The 9,665-nt window shown below is 44.0% G+C and overlaps 1 long non-coding RNA gene across 1 annotated transcript; it reads left to right on the top strand.

Moving 5' to 3' along the window:
* The first annotated feature begins 3,389 nt into the window (after nucleotides 1–3,389).
* On the top strand, nucleotides 3,390–4,664 carry LOC144455387 (uncharacterized). Its single transcript, XR_013484121.1, has 3 exons — nucleotides 3,390–3,598; nucleotides 3,760–4,128; nucleotides 4,445–4,664. It is a non-coding gene; the product is annotated as an uncharacterized LOC144455387 (long non-coding RNA).
* The last annotated feature ends 5,001 nt before the right edge of the window (nucleotides 4,665–9,665 follow it).

Here is a 9,665-nt window from a genome sequence, read left to right as displayed (position 1 = left end):
ATGGCATTTCTGATACCCATAAATTCCAGACATTTAAAAAATGACAACAAATTGTTAAGCTGTCTAGAGCAAAGGGGAAAGAAAGCGAATACTGTCCTGTCCTTGGATGGAACAGGATGGAGAGCCTTCAGTGGGGGCAGTTAATGAATGAGCCATGTTCGTCCATAGAGGCAGACATGCTCCTGGCCTAGGCCCACTCCTGACAAGGGTCCTAGCCTTGTTTCTTCCTTACCCTCCCTACTCATTCTTCCTTTCTGGGTGGCTTTTCCATCCACCTGCTGCTGGTGATAGAAGGGACAGCGGTCCTATCCCCAGCCTTGCCAAACCATCCTTAACAAATAGAACTCATTTGGAGGAGACCAAGAATGACCTCGTGAGGGACCAGAAAGTCCTGTTACCTCTATTTAACACACGAGAAAACAGACTCAGAATCATATAGCAAGTAAACGTCTGAAGAAAGATTTGAACCTGGGTGTTTGGACTCTGAGTGCACTCACTGAGCTCTCTGAGTAGAAGGCGTATCTTTACTCCTTCAGCAAACTGCAGCTGATTGTTAGGGGTTAGTTTAAGTGGGTGTCAGTGTGGTGCACTGTGGAAAAGTGTCAGATTTGGAGTAAGAGGATTTATGTTCAAACCTGCACTCTGCCACTTCTTATCTGTATGACCTTGGGTACGTTACTTGACCTTTGGTCAACCTAGCATACTATACGTCTCTTTCTTTTCTTTTCCAGAATCCTTCAAAGGGCCATGTACACTCATTGTTTCCATCCCTTCCCCAAACACTCCACAAACTTTTGCAATCTGGCTTCTGATCCAGCCACTTGACTAAAAGTCCTTTCCAAAGGCGGCTGCACATGCCTCTGAGGTGCTAAACCCAGTGGCCTTTTCTCAGAATTCATGCTACTTGACCTTTTGGTGGTTTTTGGACCCTAGCCACCCTGCCTGCCTCTGGGAGTCTTCCTCCACCTGACCACATCCTTTCTCTCTCTCTCTCTCTGTCTCTGTCTCTCTCCCTTCCCCCTTCCTATCTGACTGCTTCTATGCTTCTCAGGTGTGTGGCCATTCCCCCCATGCCTCCCCCCCCCCCCCGTCTCTGTCCTAGGCCCCCTTTTCTCCTCTCTACATGTTCTCCCATGGTGACCTCCTCCACCCCCATGGCTTCAATGATCCTCTCTCCAGCCCTCCTCTTTCTTCTGAATGCTGATTTCCCAGCGGCAGCTTGTATGTTCTGTTGACATCTGGTACCCAATACATCCAGAGCAGAACCTTCACTTCTCTTCCCCCAACCTGTCCCCTCCTTAAGTCCTCCCTATTTCTATGGGGGAGGGGCCCAGATTTGTAAGCCTAGAGTTCCCTCTGACTCCTCACTTCTCACTTCCAGTCATTTGCCAAATCTTGCTGCCACTATTTCTTACATTGACCCCCTTCTCTTCACTCACACAGCCATACTCTAGTTAAAATTCCCACCTCCTCCCAAATGGGCTTTTATAACTTCTAACTGGTTTGTCTCCTCTCCACATTCTCCACATTCCTGCCAAAATCATTTTCCTAAGGCACAGCTCTGACCATGCCACTTCCCTGCTCAAAAATTTTCTGTGGCTCCCTAGTCCCCTAAGACACATGGCCAATCTCCAACTGAATTTTCTAGTTCTGTTCCATATTATTTCCCTTTTTATATCCTCTGCTATGGGATGGGGCTAGGGAGTCAAGGATGACTCCAAGGTCATGAATCTGGTGGACTGGAAAGCAATCGGCACCCTCAGCTTGGAAGAAGGAGGGTGAATGAATTCCATTTGGGACCTTCTGAGTTTGACTTGCTGAAGGGATGCCCAGGTTGTCTCGCCAAAGTGGAGCTGAAGCATAGAGGCAAAATGAAGGCTCGATTCACAGATGCGTCATCATCTGCATCGAGGAGTAGGGAGTGGAGTTTACAGAGGCTGCTGTGCACGCATGTGCAGGGGACTCACTGACCAACTTCGATTTTAAAAAGATGTTCAGAAAGTAAAGAGGAATGAATACCAATGTGTGGGTCATGAGCCCCCAAGAAAGCGCTGCAGTGGAAAGTTAATGGCAACAGAAAGATTTTTTAAGGCTATATTTGGGGAAAGAGGAAAATCAATCTAACCAACCAAGAAGCATCTATTCCAACCCTACCGTGTTCCAGGTAGGGCGCTGGGTGGTGCCATGGAATGCCAGGCCTGGAGTTCAAATTTGACCTCAGACACTGTGTGATCCTGGGTAAGTCACTTAACCCTGTTTGCCTCAGTTTCCTCATCTGTAAAATGAGCTGGAGGAGGAAATGGCAAACCACTCCAGTATCTTTGCCAAGAAAACCCTAAATGGGGTCATGAAGAGTTGGACATGACTGAAACAACTAAATATTCCAGGCACTGAATTATACAAAGAAAAGACAAAACAGTCCCTGCTCACAAGGAATTATATTTTCTCAGGAGAGACATGTACATATATGTATAGTACCCATTCTATGTTATTTCCTGAATTTCAGTGGAGGAGTGATTCTCCTCAGAGGGGAGAATCTTCATGTTCTAGGGGGTAACACTCCTAAGAGTAGGAGTAGGGCTGTACTCCTATTCTAGCCCAAGAGCCCCTACCAGTGTGGTTCCCATTAACAATTAACCAGTAGACTCAAAGAGCTCTAGTAAAGGCATTTATTCAAATTTAGGTGTTGTTTTAACACAGAAAGAACTCTCCCTATTAACCTGGGGCATAGACTCCTAAAAATATACATAGCATCCATTGGAAGAGTGGGTTCAAACTTAATGTACAATGGTAGTGAGACATAGGTTCAGGATACATGTATGGCAAAGGCACCTCCCAATTTCTGCTACTACAGGGGCTGGAAATCCTCATTCCCTTCATAGACTCTTCCCGTAGCCTTTGCTGGGTATAGGATCCCTCCTGACTAGTTCATTCAGCTGGGTTCTTGGGGTTTGCCTCCCCTCCACCCTGCCACAGTCCAACTGCTTTCTCTGCTGCTGGGGTTCACATTCCCTGAAGCTGCTTCTTCCTCCTCCAGTGACCATCTCCTTGTATCCATGTCTGTCTAGAGTGGATATTTTTGTTCTTTACTGCCCACAGTGATTTTTCCCTTGTTCCACCTGCAGGGAGTTTTCCTCCTTGGACACATTGAATTTGAGATGTCCAATAGGCAGTTGATGATATGAACTTGCAGGTCAAGAGACACTGGGGCTAGGTATATAGATCTGGGAATCTTCTGCATTAGAAATGATCATTGAACCCATGAAAGGTAATGCTGTCACCAGACAAGAGTGTAGTTAGAAAAGAGAACTGGGCTCAGAACAGAGCCTGGGGACATCTCCATGCTTAGTAGATGTAGATCTGTCCCCCCCCGCCCCCCACCAGCAAGGGATAGGCAAACCAGCCTTGATGAAGCATCCAGACACAGTGAGGAAGAAATCGAGGGAGGAAGATGCCAGGTGGGATCAGTTTCCATACACAAATCCTCATGACGGCCATTTGTTTGAACTCATGCAGATGAGCTCCTGTGGCTGTCACCCATCGAGGGTCTTTGGATTGCACTCCTGGTTCTTATCTGTTTCATAGGCTCCTTTTGGAGGTAAATATCTTTTTGGTTTCATTTGACAAATTCATTAGTATGTAGGGGAATGTTAGAGCCATGTCCTTTGGCTAGTGCCAATTGTCATAGTTTCATTTTGAACATTTCTGCCTCAGAGATCAACAAATGCTACAATTCAAGGCTTGATTTGTTTTGTCTAGAATTAAGAAAGTGATGGAAAAATGCTAATAATGCAGCTTAAACTGAAGTGTGCCACATATCCCACCCCCCAAGCCACTTGTTAAACGTTAATCAGAACGCCAAGGCAAGTACCTGGGGAAGGTCCTTTACTATTGCTTGGGGAGGCAGTGTTTGCTTGTTCCAGAAACACGTCTGTAAAGGCTGGACCTCTTTCTTTTGTGTTCTGAGATCCTCTACCCATCCCTCCCCCTTTTTTTGTTGAAGAGCATTCATCATCCCATAGCTGCTTCGGGCTGATCACTAATATCGTTTTTGCTAGGACACTTCCCAGATCTGCTCCAGTCCACTTCCTGCTTCTCCGAGCGGACATCGAGGCTGGTATTACGCAGGTCTGCATTGCCTTGTCACTGTTATTATTTAAATTGTTTAAGCTCTTTCTGCTTCTTATCTGTGAAATGTGAGTATTCCTTACACTACTGACTTACCAGAGCTGTTGAGAGGAAAGTGCTTAGTAAAAATCTTAAAAGCCACATAGAAACACTAGTGATTAATTCATCTCTCTTTTGGAGTAGTTAGTTATACAACTGAAAGCCTGGGATGCAGAGCTGCAGCTTTGCTGCCCTCTTGTGGACAGAAGAGTAAAAGCACAGAGCACCCCAACACCTTCCCTGGTGATGCCGGATTTTGTCTTGTCTTTTTTTCCAGAGAACTAAAAACATCTTGAGGATTATGTCACAGAACTCTGCCTGGGCTGCATGGAATAAGGACAAGATATCCAGATAGCCATGAACTCAGCCTCCAGCTGCCGTTGGGAAATACTAGGGCCATTCACTTTTTTTTTTCTTTTCTTTCAAAAATTTCCTTTTTAAAATTATGAAGTTGACAGATATCAATCAACACGAACATTTCCATGTAGGAAGGAGAGATAAAGAGGACTGTATATAAAACTGTGCTTTTATTTCATAGTTGTTGGTTGGTTTTTTTTTTTTAAAGAAAAAGTATATATTAAATTTAACATTTTACCACCTGCCCTGTTTGGTACTCCCTTCTGAACTTCCTTCAGCTCTCTTCTGTGCATTTAAAAAGTTTCCCTGATTATTTTCTCCTCCTCCTCTTTCTCTTTCTTCTCAAATTCAAACATTGGCTATCTAAAAATGTAGGTTACACCCTGTACCTTTAATTTATCATCTCTGCCAAGAGGCAGGAAATAAACTCCATCATTTGTCTTCTAAGGCCATGCTGGGTCACTGCATTGTCTAGAGTCTTAAGTCCTTCAGAGCTGTTTTTCTTTAGTCTTTTATTCATCGTATATACTGTTCTGCCTCTGCTCATTGCTCTCTGTATCAGTTCCTATAAATCTACAGTAAAGTCATAATAACATTCCATTACATTCACATACCACAGTTTGCTTGGCCATCCCCATTTGTTGGGCACTTACTTTGTTTCCAGTTCTTTGCTATAACAAAAAGTGCTGATGTAACTATTTTTGTGTACATGGGGCCTTTCCCTCTCTTTCCCTCATTGGGACATATGCCTACAAGTGGTATTTTGGGTCAAAAGGCACGCACAGTTGAATTTGTTTTGGGCATAGTTCCAGACCGGCTGGTCACTTCATAGCGCCACCCACAACGCCTTAGTGCGCCTGTCCTCCCACAGTCCTCTTTCTTTGGGGGGGGGGGTGTTAGGCACCAAAGCCCTTTTGGCAATTGCCATTTCCTTCTTCTGTCACTTTTGCCAATTTCATGAGGTAGAACCACAGCATCGTTTTCATCTGCATTTCTCTTGTTATTAATGATTCAGAGCACTTTTTATATTATAAGATCATAGTCACATAGATTTAGAACTGAAGGGGTGGGCCTTAGAGGTCATCAAGTACAATCCCCTCATTTTACAGATGAGGAAACTGAGGCCCAGAGAAGTGAAATAATTTGCCAAGGCTGATAACTTGCATTTCGTCTTTTGAAAACTTCCTGTTCATACCCTTTGATCATTTATTTTTCCAAGAAAGATAATTATATCTTTTATGTCATGGTCACTCCACTTTAGGGTGGCTCTGGAATGAAAGCAGTTAGCAAATCTTTCAAGAGACTCTCCTCACGTAGCCACTAGTTTTTTTTTTCTTAACCAATGAATGTCCCTTTTTCTTTTCTCTATCATAGCCACCCCTGCCCAGCTGGCCAGGGGAACTTGGTCCCACTCTTCTGTTTCCATCTCTGGAGCCATGTGAGTCCTCAGAAGGCAATATGAAGTGGAAGCATGTTGGCTCAGGTCAGAGGACCGGAGATTGCACACTGGCTCTGTCACTTTGGTGTGACATCTGGCAAGTCACTTTACTATTCTGTGCCTCTGTTTCCTTATTTGTAAAATAAGGAATTTGGTCTAGACAGGCTCTAAGTCAAATGTTCTCAGCCTCTCTCATGTCATATACTCCCTGAAGGCTCATCATGAGTCTATGAACCCCAGGCTAAGGCCTGCCCTCCTAAGGTCTCTTTCAGCTGTAAGTCTCCAATCCCTCTTTAACTCCCAATATCTCTTCTTTCCTTTAGCTAGTGCTTCCTTTTGGTATTCAGAGAAAATCTCATTCTTTCCTGGCCAGATGCCTAGAACATAGTAGGTGCTTAATAAATGCTTATTAAATTGAACTTATTGAGTTGAGGTCCATAATTTGATCGTTGAATTGTTACTGCAAACTTGATAACACGTACAAATATAAAGGAGTATTTGTCACAAACCTGAGCTGGGAGCTCGGTCAGAGAGAAGATGGTTGTGCGCGCGCACACACACACACACACACGGTGCATTGGCAAGAAGCGCGTGTAGGTATGTTCCCTCTCCAGAGAACCATGCAGACCCAAAGATGACATCAGAGGCACTGTCCTAGTAGTGCAGAGCTCCCAGGTCGAGCAGCAGTAGTAAGCTAGAGTCCCTGGACCACACAGTGGAAGCGGGAACCAAAGAGCGTACGTGCCCGGGATGTTCCCTTCCCTGGCACTGTGCCACTCAGATCCCACAGGGCTGGGGGAAGGGAGTCAGACTCACAGGTGAGCACTGTCCCACTTTTGATGGTGGGAGAAACACTATTATCTATAGCCCTGGTTATCATTTACCTTAGGGGTTCACAGCAGTGCTCTACAGTGTGAAAGTCATTCAATGGCTCCTTAAGCAGTAATTGTCCAATTGTTATAAAGACATTTTCTGATCTGTGACAATGAGCGTGTGCATGTTTGAAGCAAGATAGGATTGCTTCTGCAGTGATCTGAACCGTGATGGTCGTATGCACAATGACTTTGCTGTTTGTACGGCTCGATCACATCAGGCTCTGACGGTTTCTGACAAAGCCCAATGTGTTCTTGCAGTTTTTCAATTCGCCATCAAATTGTTCCCAAACTATCAGAAAAGGGCAGTAGGATGGGTGCACGTGCTCAGCTGCATTCTGTTAAATGCACCAGATCAGTTGTATAATCATGTGATCACAATGTCAGCAACGCCTGTGTTCTTACAGAGCAAATGTCAGGCTGCTTGAAGACCACAGTTTCTGGGCATGCACATCATATTACATGCTTTCTTGAAACCACCTGGGACCGACACAAATGTTCTATAGAAACAAACTGTGTGTTGCCTCTTATTGAAGTATTAAGACTGATCTCTTTATCTTCCACTTCAGCTGGTGGGGTAGCTTCTTCTGCATAGTGGCTGGGCTTATCTTCTTCAACTACAAAACCTTTGGGATTTTGCCCTCTGGTCTGGATGGCACTGAACTTCTCCTAACAAGGAGAAGATTCGAGATTAATCCAGAGATGCGGTCCACACCAGCAACAGAAGAAGAAGAAAAGCCAGAATCAGAGAGGGTTGTAGATCCATAGCAGCCTCTTTGGGGAAGACCGGTGAAGGAGGAAGGACAGCCACAAGGTTAGCAATAATATATGGGGAGGGAAAAACTCGAAGTCTAGTTTACCATAAGGATGGGGCTTAAGGGTGGAGGAGAGGGATGAAGAAGTGAGAGGCGTACTATCCCCTTCGTGGCTGGGGCGTTTGGGAGGCTGTTAGTATTAGAAGTAACTCTGGGGTTGCAGAAGATGGATTCTAGTGATCCTGCCCCAGATTACACTGCACCCCACTGACAAAAAAATGCTTATGAAATAGCACTTGTGTTCTCTAAAGTATTCAAATTTATTAATCACAAAAACTATTAACACAAAGATTAACCCAAAAGAAAAAAAAATGGATTTCTGACTTGAATTTATTCCTCATGTTACTATTTTACTGTCTGGTAGATTTTCAAATAAACTGGTTGGCAACACTGGTTCCTCATTCGATAATTCCAGTGACAATGTAGCTTGTTTTGGAAGAGAAAGAGCATCTTCCCTTATGAAGGTCAGATTCCACATGAAATCTTGCTGGGTTACTTTTCAGAAATTCACACAGAAGGTCTCCCATTAGATTTTTGTAATTATATTATGAGACTCATATTTTGAGTTTTCACCACTATAGGTGGAATAAAATTTTATACGTTATAAACAAAATTATATGTCAATTTTAGTTGGGAGATTTTTATGGGCAAAGTTATCATTGTAGTCGTTGTAAGCATTTAATGAACAAATCTAAAAGTTTATTACGAGCGGTATATTAAATCACTTTGGGGTTCGCAACATATGACTTGTTATTGTTGAAAGGAGTTCTCAGAATAACAAAAAAGGTTAGGAACCACTGGCCTAGAGGACAGTATAGGTCCCTGGGAAGTGGGAAGCTTGATGACATATGATGACATTATAAGATATGGGTCATTACTGGAAGGCCACTCATGGGACGCAGAGGACTCCTCAAAACTGTACAATTAAGGATCAGCCATCTCTCCTTATGGCCTATGGGGGAAAATGGTGGCCCAACTCTCTGGGACCCTTGGATTTTGAAGGATTCAGCAACTTCTTCTAGAGTAACTCAAGGGGTAGGGTGAGGGACAGCGTGGGCTGGAGAAGAGTAGGTTTGCTTTTTTAGTAAACTCCAAAGTATGTTTTCCATTTAGGGGAGTCAGCCACGGGGAAGACTGTGTAGGAGGCTGTGGAAAAGGACTCACAGGAATGACAAAAGGACTGCCCTGATGGCGACTCCAAGTTCAGGACCTGTAGGGGAGGAGGTGTGAAGCTGACAGGTTGCTTGAGTTTTTATTTTTTCTCTCTTGGTTTCCGGGTTCCAGTGATTCCTTAGTGTTTGGAAACACATCTTAGGTATTTTCTGTGAGGTGAAATATATTCTCCAATCCAGTAACTATATTGTGTATTGAATGCCTGTGCAGGATTTAGGGACCCTGCCACCCGCATCTGGGATGTACTACCCACAAGCTATGCCTAAATTGCATCTTGCATGAATGCGATCAACAAGCCAAAGGAAGAGAAACTGACCCTTGCAGTCAAGCCTGTAAGGATGAGATCCATTCCAGGCGAATCCAGAGTGCCTGGGGGATCCTGGACCACGGGTTGTATGTATCTGTATGTACACACATTTTTCTCCGGTAAAATGCAAGCTCCCTAAGGATGAGAAGGCTTTCCTTTTAATGTTCACATGGCGAGAACCTGGCACAACGGGGGATGCTGTAGGAGACGCTACATAAATGTGGACTTGATTCTTTAGTGAGCCTCCATTACTTCTCCTTGTAGGACTTACGTCTTGAGGACACAGTCTTGATTATTGTCATAACCGTGTCGATTTTCTAGAATCAGGGCAGGAGAACTGGAAGTTTTGTCACTGCAGTCCTAAATGTATTAATATGAAAACATCTCTGAGTTACTATAACAGGATGCAAGTATAAAAGATCTTTTCAATTTGAGTTTGTAGAATTCCATATCCTAAGCAACTAAGATTTCTTGGGCTTGCCATCTACTTTCTAACTTTCATGTATAGACCAGGTCTTTGAAGTATCTCATTCTCA

The sequence above is a fragment of the Phascolarctos cinereus genome, unplaced genomic scaffold, assembly GCF_003287225.1.
Source record: "Phascolarctos cinereus isolate Bilbo 61053 unplaced genomic scaffold, phaCin_HiC Scaffold_9;HRSCAF=440, whole genome shotgun sequence".
Classification (NCBI taxonomy): Eukaryota; Metazoa; Chordata; class Mammalia; order Diprotodontia; family Phascolarctidae; genus Phascolarctos; species Phascolarctos cinereus.
The sequence above is the reverse complement of the archived record's forward strand: the minus strand, read 5'-3'. Positions and strand labels throughout refer to the sequence as shown.